Source organism: Alosa pseudoharengus, unplaced genomic scaffold (genome assembly GCF_046254945.1).
Source record: "Alosa pseudoharengus isolate Yale_2024_CS ecotype anadromous, Long Island Sound unplaced genomic scaffold, YU_APseudo_1.1 YU_APseudo_1.1_scf_17, whole genome shotgun sequence".
In the NCBI taxonomy this organism is placed as follows: domain Eukaryota; kingdom Metazoa; phylum Chordata; class Actinopteri; order Clupeiformes; family Clupeidae; genus Alosa; species Alosa pseudoharengus.
Genome location: NW_027468640.1, coordinates 17,784,568 through 17,796,475, shown reverse-complemented (window position 1 = coordinate 17,796,475; position 11,908 = coordinate 17,784,568). Strand labels below are relative to the sequence as shown.

Below are 11,908 nucleotides of genomic sequence, written 5' to 3'. Positions count from 1 at the left end.
AGGAAGATGCATGTTGTCGTACCAGCAGTATCTCGATGGCTCCCAGGATGTACATGGCTCCAGCGAAGGTGGTGCCCAGGTAGAAGCATAGACCCACGGCTCCCCCGAACTCAGGACCCAGCGACCGCGAGATCATGAAGTACGAACCCCCCGCTGCAGGAGGACAGGCAGGAGGAGAGGTAGAGAGAGGGAGAGAGAGAGAGAAAAGCAGGGGAAGACAGAGGAGAGAGAGAGAAAAAAAGAGAGGGGAGAGAGGAACACGGGGTGGAGGAAAGAGAGAGAAAGAGAGAAAGGAGAGAAAGGAGAGAGCGTTAACAACATGAAATGACAAGTCTGAAAGAAGGATGTCAAGTAAGCAAATAGGCAAATGGAAGACAAATGAGAGGAAGCCTACAGCTCAACATCCATCCTGTCCACACTTGTCCTAACACTTCCCTCTCCTTTAACCTCACCCACGTGGGTTACAGCAGTGTACACATTAACCCCCAGGTCCATACAAAGAGGGGACTAAATATTAACCACTTCCTTCTCACAGAGGCACACAGCTGTCTTCTTTTCTTCCTAAATATAGAAAGCACTCACTCTCCAGGCACAAAGAGCAGCCCTCAACACAACGGTACCATGATTTATCACTAGATGTATATGAGACACATACACATAGAGACAAAATGGCAGTGCTCTCTCGGACATATATGTAGATTTTATACAAACCTCAGCAAGAAATCCTTTCATGTTCAGCTTTTTGAAATATGCATTGTATATATTATTCTCCATTGTTCTGTTGAAGTGGCCAGTTAAAATGTTGTGGTGCACCAGCATAGCTAAGTAGCTATTGTGAAAGCACTGCATTTGAACCACCTCATAATTCTTCCATGACATGCCAATGTTGACATAACACTGAGAGAATAAAAGAGAAATGCTACACAGTGAGCGATTTCTTCCAAGGTCTGGGCATTTGGATACAGGAGTAACCTGTACTGTCCTCCTAACACTAGGGGTGATATTTCAATGTCTTTGTATGAGGTTCATAACAAATGCAAACACAAGCAAATGTAGTCTTTATGCTCTGTCTAAAGAGTCAAAGGATATCGGCTGAAAGGATATGATTCAGGAAACACATTACTGCAGCATCTTGAAGAATGGCATGAGAAGGAGAGAAAGTAATTAGAGAGGGAGAGAGGGAGAGAGGGAGGGGGCAATCTCACCTGGTACAACTCCATTTGTGGCAATGGCACTCATAGAGATGGCGGTCAGCAGAGTCTAAACAGAAATAGACACGCGGGTTCTTAAGTGTGGTGACATTTACATGGCTCTGCAAGAGTGAGAAGTTCAAATAATCCAACAAGAAGGTTGCAACCTTACCTTAACTCTGTGGTACATACAAAAAACTGCACTGGTAGTTAAAAAACTATGATGTAATAAAATGTGTGAGTGTGTGTGTGTGTGTGTCTATGTCTGTGTGTGTGTGTGTGTGTGTGTGTGTGTGTGTGTGTGTGTGCATGTTCGTGTGTGTGTGTGTGTGTGTGTGTATGTGTGTGCGCATGTTCAGTATGTGTGTACATTATGTGTTCTTTTGTGTCTGTGTGTGTGTGTGTGTGTGTGTATGTGTGTGTGCGCGTGTGTGTGTGTACAGTATGTGTTCTTGTGTGTGTGTGTGTGTGTGTGTATATGTGCATGTTTGTGTGTGTGTGTGTGTGTGTGTGTGTGTGTGTGTGTGTGTGTGTGTGTGTGTGTGTGTGTGTGTGTGAAACTCACACAGCAGCAGCAGATGAAGATGATGCAGAGCGCCTGCAGGACCCCAGCACAGCCCACCACCCAGGTGAGCCTGAGAAAGAGGATCACCCCGAAAATGTTCTGCAGGCATGGCAGGTAGACGCCCATGAAAGTGCCCATTTGAGGAGACTGTGAGGGAAACACGGAATCATGGGAAATGTAGTCAAATATTGAGGTTATGCATTACTGTATAAAAAGTTTATACTGGGGAGAAGAAGCATATATATACTGAATGAATGTGAGGGTGCACACATCTCTGTGTAATGTAAACTTGTGTGTGCAACTTAATACTATGTAAGCGGTGTGTGTGTGTTAATAAAAAGGCATTTACATAGCAGACACTTTATAGTAGCATTTTATAGTACTTTAAGAGTGTTCATGCTTTTATTAGGTACACTATGTGTATGGGTGTGTGTGTGTGTGTGTGTGTGTGTGTGTGTGTGTGTGTGTGTGTGTGTGTGTGTGTGGGTGTGTGTGTGTGTGTGTGTTTGAGCACCTTGCCGATTTTGCGTTTGTCTCCGATGATCTCGGCCTCCTCGTGCTCCTTGGCCCCCTGTGTGAGGTTTGTGTAGTTGACCAGACGACTGAGAAGAGACGACACCTTCGGCCGAGTGTCCATCTCCTCCTGCGTTCGCAGACAACAACGGAGGACGAACAGAGGAAGAGAGAGCAGAAAAGATGAAGGATTGAGTGAATGGAGAGATAGATGACCACATGAAGGAATGGATGAAAGAGTGAGTGAGTGAGTGAATATAGGATAAAAATAAAGAGACAGACCATGAAGAAATGAGTACAAGAACGAGAGAGAAGTGTGGGTGTGTGGTTGGCGTGTGTGTATACCGGTATGTGTGTGTGTGTGTGTGTGCCAGGGTTTCCGTTGTCCGGTAATTACCGGACATTGGCCGGAAAAAAAATGAAATGTCTGACAAAATTAAATCTCTCCGGTCAAATTGTCCGATTGAAATTGGCTAATAATCCCGTCCCCCTATCGCAATCTGAATTTGAAAAATAAGCCTTAAAATGTACCCTAAGCCTATATTAAAGCAATATGTCCTCTGGCTATGTTTTTAAATGTACAGGCTCTAACGTTTGAAAGCTATTAAACACGCATAGCCTATGCTGCATTTCAAATAGGAAGCGCACACTTAAAACGTCCATGTTAAACAACAAACAAATGAGTGAGGCGGTTCAAACATGGCCAGGCCCAGGCAGAGCCTTAAACGTTTTTTCAGAGGCCAGACACGATTGATGATGATAAATTGGTAACGTCTGAAGCCTCAGATGTCCGGTCAACTCCACCACCACCAGATACAAAGCAGAAGTGTCGGGTGTATCTGTCGAAATCATGACGTTGGAAGTGGAAGTGGACATGCAACGGTGTTCTTTACCCAAAGCACAGGAGGCCTATGCTTTCTCTGTCTATAATCTGCAGGGTTAGGGCCTCCTCGACGAGGAGATTGCTGGTCCGCGGATAATTTCCGGCACAATTAAACGGTATCATTGAACCGCGGACCGAAAGAAAAAGAAACTAAACATTTCCCAGAATAGGAAACATCTTAATTTATTGTTATCAAATAAAGAGGCATATAGCCTTAGGGGGTAGTGGTGTGGGCGCTCATTCTTGTGTGTGCGCATCTGTGCAAGTTAAACAGTGGAACCACTGGAGACAACGTGGGTAGCAGCAACAAACAACGTAGCCTTTTTAAAACAATGAACGAAGCGGACTCTTGCTGTCCATGAAAACATAGATACTGGCTAGATCTAGTCAGGCAAGTTTACGTAAGTTAGGCTAATGAACATGTTGCATTCTATTCAGTCTAATTATGTCATTCTATAAGCTAAACATAGCTGTCTCCAGTTTTCCTCAACTTGACTAATTAAGAAGCGATAATAGGATATTTGACCGGCATATCATCAAAATGTCCGGAAAGCGAAACCTCTGCCGGTCACTTTGACCGGCACCATTTTTTTCTAGCGGAAACTCTGGTGTGTGCATGTGTGTGTGTGTGTGTGTGTGTGTGTATGTGTGTGTATGTGTGTGTGCACAGATGTGTGTCTGTGTGCACATATGTGTGTGTGTGTGTGTGTGTCTGTGTGTGTGTGCACGTGTATGTGTGGGTGCATGCGTGTGTGTGTACTGGTATGTGTTTGTTTGCGCATGGGGTGGGGCTGAGGCAGACAAATGAGGGCTTTGGCCTCACCTCAAACAGAGCCAGGTTTCTGTCATAGAAGTCATCATCGTCCATCCCATGGGAATTATTGATGTACACACTGGAGATCTTTCCATCGCCTGACCCAGGGGGGGAGACAAAAGAGGGTGTGACCACCATTAAATGATTGCAGAGAGCAGAGAGCAGACGAGAAGAGAGAAGGAGACAGGAGAGAGAGAGGGAGTGAGAGAAGGGAGAGAGAGAGAGAGAGAGAGAGAGAGAAAGAGAGAGAGAGAGTGAAAGTGAGAGAAGAGAGAGAGAGAAAGAGTGCATGAAGAGATGAAAGGAAGAGGGAAAGAGAAAAAAGATGGAGGGAGAGAGGGAGGGGATGAGAGAGAGGGCATGGGGAGAAGGATGGGGTGACAGATAAACATGATGGGGAGATGAAAGGAGAGAGAGAGACAGAGGCAGACAGATAAAAGAAGGGCGTAGAAGTGTAAAGAGGAGAGGAGAGAAAGAAGGTGGAGAGGAAAGATGAGAGAAATAAGGGTGTAAATGTGTAAGGAGGAGAGGAAAGAGAGATAGAGAGAGATGGAGAGAAAGAAGGGTGTAAATGTGTAAGGCGAGGAGAGAGAGATGGAGAGAGATGGAGAGAGAGATGGGCGTAAAGGTGTAAGGACAGGAGAGAGATGGAGAGAGAGATGGAGAGAGAGATGGAGAGAGAGATGGGCGTAAAGGTGTAAGGACAGGAGAGAGATCAGGAGAGAGATGGAGAGAGAGATGGGCGTAAAGGTGTAAGGACAGGAGAGAGATGTAGAGAGAGATGGGAGGTAGAGGTGTAAGGAGAGGAGAGGCCTGTCACTGCGGTCTGAGTCACGGTCATTCGAGCCGGCAGAGCAGCTCAGCACCACTGCAGTACAAATGGCAGCAGTCACACACACACACACACGCACACACGGACACAGGCGCATAAACACACACACACACACACACACACACAGGCGCACGAAAGTACTCAGACACCTTACATCCCTCACACAGTCACCTCACAGACACATTACACACCACCCTCTGTCCCTCCTCAGAAGCATCACCAACACGCTTGATAGCACAATATTTTATCACCTCACAGGGAGACTGCACACGCACACACACATACAACTCACATGGATCACTCACACACACATACAAACTACACACACAAATCAATGTGTCACTTCACAAACACATCAGACACACATCTAATAGACAGTCACCTTACCTTACATCACCCACACTAACATTCACACAGACCACTTAAACTAGACACACACAAACACCATGCATCGCTTAACATTACAACACACACACACACACACACCAGCACTCAAACATCTCCCCTCCTCTAAAATGACAGCTCGGTCAGAAAGACTATAAACTCACACACACAAGAAACACCAGCAACACTACACACACAGTCCAGCATTCCTTCCCCCTTCCCACTACGTGTGTGTGTTTTACAGACAAAACACACACACACACACACACGCACACACACACTTGCGGAGTCAGCACTGGCCAACGGCTGCGTGGCAACTGCAACAGCACTGCAATCTCAGTTCCCTTTCATTCGCATGCATGCGAGCAACACACACACACACACACACACACACACACACACACACACACACACACACACTCACACAGAGGCCCCTGTCCAAACAGGTAAAGCTCAAAGTGACACGTGCAGTGGAGACAGGGCAGGCAACGCCCAACTGGGTTCCTAAGCTTTCTCACTGCATTCCTGTCTGAGGTTCTCTCTCTCTCTCACACACACCCCCCCCCCCCCTGCCAGTCTCTCTAACACATGCCTGTCTCAGCTGTTTGTCGAAACTACATGACCCGGCACACCCTGAAAACAGCGTTTTCCCCTGAGGATGTCTGTGTGTGTGTGTGTGTGTGTGTGTGTGATATGGTTCCTCTTTGTGTGTGTGTGTGTGTGTCTGACTGATATGGCTCCTCTTTGTGTGTGTGTGTGTGTGTGTGGCCACGCGTATGGTCCACAGCTGTGTGTGTGCACTTTAACTCTGATTCAGCTCGACGGGCAGCACTGTCCAGTTGGGCCCCTGGGCCGAAAAATGACCCCTGTGCGCGAGGTAACGAAGCACTTAAAATGTGTTTAAATATCTCTGGCAGCAGCCCACTGCCAGCAACACTATTCACTCTGTGCCTGCAGCATACCTCATCTCTCCCACACACACACACACACACACACACACAAGGACCCTTCTCTTTCACACAACTTTCTCTAATGTACAGATGTTTTATATACAAGCATGTTAAATAGCGTGGTTGTGCATGCTTCTGTGTAAGTGTCTGTCTCTGTTTTTGACCAATGTATGTGTTACTGCACGTGTACGTGCCTTATTTCACGCACGCTTGCTGCACGAGCAGCGGAGTTGTGTGTGATGCAGATGACAGAGGGAGATCTAGATAACCAGGCAGCACACAAAGGCTTCTTGTTTGCCTGTTTTTCCCCTACCATCTCTCTCTCTCACTCACTCACTCACCTCACTCACTCACACACTCTTTTTTCCCCTTCGTTTTCTCTGTGGTCACCCTGTCTAACATGAGACAAACACCCTCCCTGCCCCAGAAAAATACCCACACAGTCACTGCATCAGTTACATCAATTACAGTCCAGTGTTTTTTGCATATAGATTGAAATCTAATATAGCTTATTACATAGTTATTACATATATTTTACTTTATTTAACAAACCATGTGAACATTTCTGTTGGGTTACATAAGGAAAAGCCCAGCCAAGACGTGCGTCAAAGATGTTAATGCGCGTCTGAAAAGTACGAAAAACAAATCGATTGGGATACACCAGGGATTCCCAAACTGTGGTACGCGAGCTGCCACTAGGGGGTACGCGAGATGAAAAGGGCAATGGCGGAAAGGAGTTAAAAATGATTAATTAATTAATACTCTAATTAATTCATAAATAATACATAATTTCGAATCAGGTTATAATGATATGGAAATGTGAAATTAAAGGAAATCATTTGTAAACTCTATGATAGGGTATGTTTTCATTAAAAAATAAGCTACACACAATAGGCTACACGTGATTTCCTGCGGGCAGCCAGAATATCTAGCGCGTTAGTTTCGTTGACGTATAGGCTAGGTAGAAGGCTGTGTAAACATGGAAAACTGGCTAAAAACAGGGACACTGTCCAAAAGGCCTAATTAAAGCGATCGAAGAGGAGAAGCGAGAGAAACAGAGCAGGACACAGGTAACGATGGAATGGGATGGGGGGCAGACTAATGAAGGTGGAGATGGAGCGCAGGGGATAAAAGAAAGAACGAGACAGAAAAGACTGCGCGAAGAAAACGAAAGTATGATGAGGCATATAGGCCTAGGCTTCACGTGGATTGGGAGACAGACTGCCCAAAGCCACAGTGCATGGTCTGCAGTGAGATGCTACCTAACCATACTAATGTGGTTCTCCACACTGTTTTTTTTAATGTGAGAGCTCATAGACCAGTTGCACATTTTGATTATGTTATCATGTAGGGTGGCTAATTAAACAACGATGCCTGGAATGCGTCAATAGAATGAGTTACTTTTTTATGTGTTGGATGGTGGGGGTACGCGAGCCGAGTCAGGATGTAGAAGGTGGTCCGCGGGGAAAAAAGTTTGGGAACCGCTGGGATACACCATACCTCATAACTCCTCAAACAATGTTACTGGCTGATGCTCCATTGAAAGTCATGAGCACCCTTTCTCCTCCCTTCCTCCTCATCCTCTCTAGCCTACCTGACGACCTGTAAAAGCTAACGGCCTGCATTAACTGATTGACTAACACTGAGGTGGGTGGAAGAACACTGATAGCAATGAGTAGGAAACGAAAATAAATTAGCCAACCTGGTATAACACGCAGCCTGTGCTGTTTGTTCTACACTCAATAATTTGGTTACTTATGGTTGGCACAGAAACATTTAGCAGTGTTTGTACATTACATTAGATTGCATTTAGCAGACACGTCATGACCAAAGTGACTTACATATGTCAGCTATATTACAAGGGATTACATTGTGCCCGGAGCAACTTGAGGTTAAGTGCCTTGCTCAAGGACACAACGGTGGAAGCCTGGAATTGAACTGACAACTTTCAGGCTATTGCACGCTAGCCCAGCTCCTTAACCACTACACTACCACCGTCCAGTATAACTTATACTTATATAAGTTTGTATAACACATGAAATCAAGTCAAGTCGCCCAGCTGCATAACACAAAGAATACCGGTAGTTTGAGTTTTTGTCAATCAATGACCAATATGACTTATTAGTGAAAATTTTGAATCTCTGATATCTCTGATATCGGTCATTATCAGTTCAGACCACTCCACAACACCATCAAATTAGTACGAGGATTACAAACCAAAACCTCTTCTTCATGGCACCCTCTCTCTACACCAAAACAAAAACAAAATACACAATTCAGTATGTACCTCAGTATTTAAGTTACGAGTTACGGTTTGGTTAATTTTGTACCTAAACAGTTTGGTATGAATATGTGTACCTTTACACCCACTGTTTCTTCATAACACAAGACCACACACACACAGACACACACCACACACACACAGTCACCATGCCACCCCCCCCTTACACACACATTCATGAACTGAACACAAACACTCACAGGTACACCCCCTCCCCCACACACCCCATCCATTACTTCCATATTTACTTGTGTTACTCCCCCCCCCCCTCTCTCACACACACACACACAACATACACCCCCCCCACACACACACACACGATAAATATATAGCTTTTTAATTGCTGCTATTTAATTTATTCTTTTAAGTTGAGCTGGCTCTTGAGCACAAGAAATTTCATTACTGATAAATCCTTTTATGAGTACCTGGCAATAAGCTTGAACTTGAACTTGAGGCAAGGCAATACAAGGGATTACCCCATAGCTCTTCATCAACCCCCTAGTAAGTCGCTCTTCATTAGACTTAGATCAGCACACTATAGAGCCATTAACAGACAGACATCCCCTGACGACGTGCTCAACTAGCCTAGGCTGCCGTGTGATCCCCCCACCCGCCCTCCCCCTTCCCTCGGCCTACTGAGGGCAGCCTCTGCCCACATAAATCACATAAGAGGAGGTCAACAAACTGGCATGGCCCTTTGGCATTTTCTGAGACCGTCTTCCCTCTCGATGTCCTTCGCTGTACTCTGCCGTACCGGTTGGTTAAAATGCTTTTCTCAAAGGCAGATTCTCTGGTCTACACGGCAACTTGTTTTGGCTGCTGCATTCAGGCGACAATGACGAGAGTAATCATCTATGATGGTTGTTTTCCACCCCATTCTGAGCAATGTGGGTCATTGTCCCCTCCCCCAGGAGAAAGTGCCATGACAGGACAACATTTCTGTCTGCCTGTGTGCCTGTGTGTATGCGTGTGTGTATGCGTGTGTGCGTGTGTGTGTGTGTGTGTGTGTGTGTGTGTGTGTGTGTAGAAAAACAAAGGAATACACAATCAGAGTTAGCTCTCAACCACATCCTATCTCAATATCTCCCTCACTGAGATTAAGAAAAGGAATATACACCAATTCAAGCTCCTGCTGGTTGTGTCCATTCATTGCATAGAGAGAAACATGTTTGTGCTGAAAACACAATAGAAATTCACTGAGCAGATCAACAAATGGCAATCTCTACTCTAGGGAATAGCGTTATTTGATGTTGCTCACTATGGTGCGAGAGATCAATCATGGAACTCCAAATCCTCCTGAGAAGCTCAGCAAAGTACAAGCATCAGATGGGATCGCCTCAGAGAATAATCCAGATTTTCTTCAACCTAATCTCTCTCTCTCCCTCTTTCTCCATCCCTCTCTCCATCTCTCTCTCTTTTATAGGAAACTATTACAAGAATGTATTTATTCTATACATTTAAAATACAACACTACACAAACAGGCTGTTGACACTGAAAAGGTTTACTTGTCCATAAGCAGATGTACCCACCTACTGAAATGAGCCTGGAGTAGAAGGGTACAATAAGTGTCCTGTGCCCTTCAAGAAACCAAACTAACATGTCATGCCTCATTCGTTTTTCTATTGAAACATTTTTTATACAATTCATATAATTCAGCTGAATCATGGCGTTACTACTGTACAAATTTACTTCACACTAAAGATGTGTCTTCTACAGACCTGCTGAAAACCTTTAGAGGCTGTTTGTGTCCACCTATTAAGTAGCCTGAAGCGTAACATAATGTATGAGCTACATATCTATGCAGAACCTGTAAGAGACTGTTTGTGGAGCCTGACCACATGGCTTTTGGAGATCGGAATCAGAAACGTCGCCTCACCTAGGCCTACGTCTTCAACAGGACTCTGTGCTACGCCTAAAAAGTCCAGAAGGTGTTTGGCGTTGCAGCCTAAGGAGTTCCCTGCTGCAGGCCACACAAGGTGACTTAGTGGACTAGAACCCAAGCATACCCTTCCTTTATTGTGAGTTGCAATCTGAAGTGTGTCTGTTAGGCCAGATAGTTTGGCTTGGCGGACCATAGCCTTACCTAATTCCAAGCTGCAACCTGCCTGAGTGGGCAGGAACCGCGGTGTAGCCTTTACCTTATTCTAGATACCATACCAAGCTTCAGCGTGTCTTTGAGGCCAGCTAGTGGACCAGAAGCAGCCTCAGCTTGTTCTGAGTATCAACCTTCAATTGTCAATTGTTTTCTCGACTAATCGATTTGTTGTTTGATTGATACAATGACCGAAAATGGTGGGAATAAAATGTCAGTGTTTCCCAAAGCCCGAGATTGTGTCGTCATATGCCTTGCTTTGACCACACAGCTGTAGCTTACCATCATGGAGGAGTAGGTAAAGCCATATAGTATGTGTATGAGGCCATGAGGCCAGCTAGTGAAGGAGAACCAAAGCGTGGCCTCACCTTGCTCGGAGTTGCAGTCGGGTGTCTCGTTTCCCGGGAGTCCAAGCGAGGCCCCCTCGCTGTGCGGCTCGCTGCGGCTGATGCTCTCCCGCGAGCCAAAGTGCACCCGGCTGCAGGAGCGCAGGCTGACGTCCGGCGAAGTGTCCGACAGCCCCGGCACGTCCTCGGCCTTGGTGGGCGTCACGGTGAAGCGCACTGACGCCATGGCGACCAGAGGGCGGGGGCGGTGGCAGGGAAGAGTTCGAAGGTCAGAGAGGACGTGCAGTCGCGCGTAGGAGATGTGAAGTCAGCCAGTCAGCTGACGAAGAGCGGGTGGGGGACACAGGCTCCACGGTGCTCCATTGAAATTCTCAGCCGTTGTCAGGATTTGGGGGGGAAAGAGAAATGGAGGATTGTGGGAATGCTGTGAGGAGTGGGTGGGGGTGGGATATGTGTGCGTGACCTAACTGCTACCCAGACACTAACCTTGACCCGTACGGAATGTGAACTGTGTTGTCCTGGGAACTTCTGTGCGGAATTTATCAACTATGATGATGTCTGCACCTTCTCTCTGTGAGTGTATTGTTTTCAGTGAAAGGAAATTGAATGGTTGTTTGTCCTGATCTGGTTTACATCAGTACAACTGAGGAATGATTTGATTATTTTATGTTGAGGTAGACCTGTGTTTGATATATTTGCCTCTGTAGTGTCCTGGGTAAAAGCTACGTATGGATACTCAGTAATGTCAGTTATATCGACCGTTTTACAGCAGGCTTTCAAAGACCAGCTTGTACATTGATGAGCTGAATACCACTTGGCAATGCCTCTGAAAAAGTATACAAAACAAATATAGCTTTATTAAATGCCCTCCTGTCTGATATGCTGTCCCTGTAGGTACACTACTGATTCAGCATGTGTTAGCTTTTTATGTTATATTTACATTTAATGTATCCTGGTCCACAGTCACATTAAAAGTTTGTGTGTGTGTGTGTGTGTGTGTGTGTGGAGGTGCAGGGGAGAGAGAGAGCAAGCATAAGTATTAAGTAAATAACAAAT

The 11,908-nt window shown here is 45.6% G+C and overlaps 1 pseudogene; it reads right to left on the bottom strand.

The window, feature by feature from the left end:
* The window catches only part of LOC143127328 (solute carrier family 12 member 6-like), a 39,117-nt pseudogene that overhangs the window by 25,443 nt on the left and 1,766 nt on the right, over window positions 1-11,908 (bottom strand).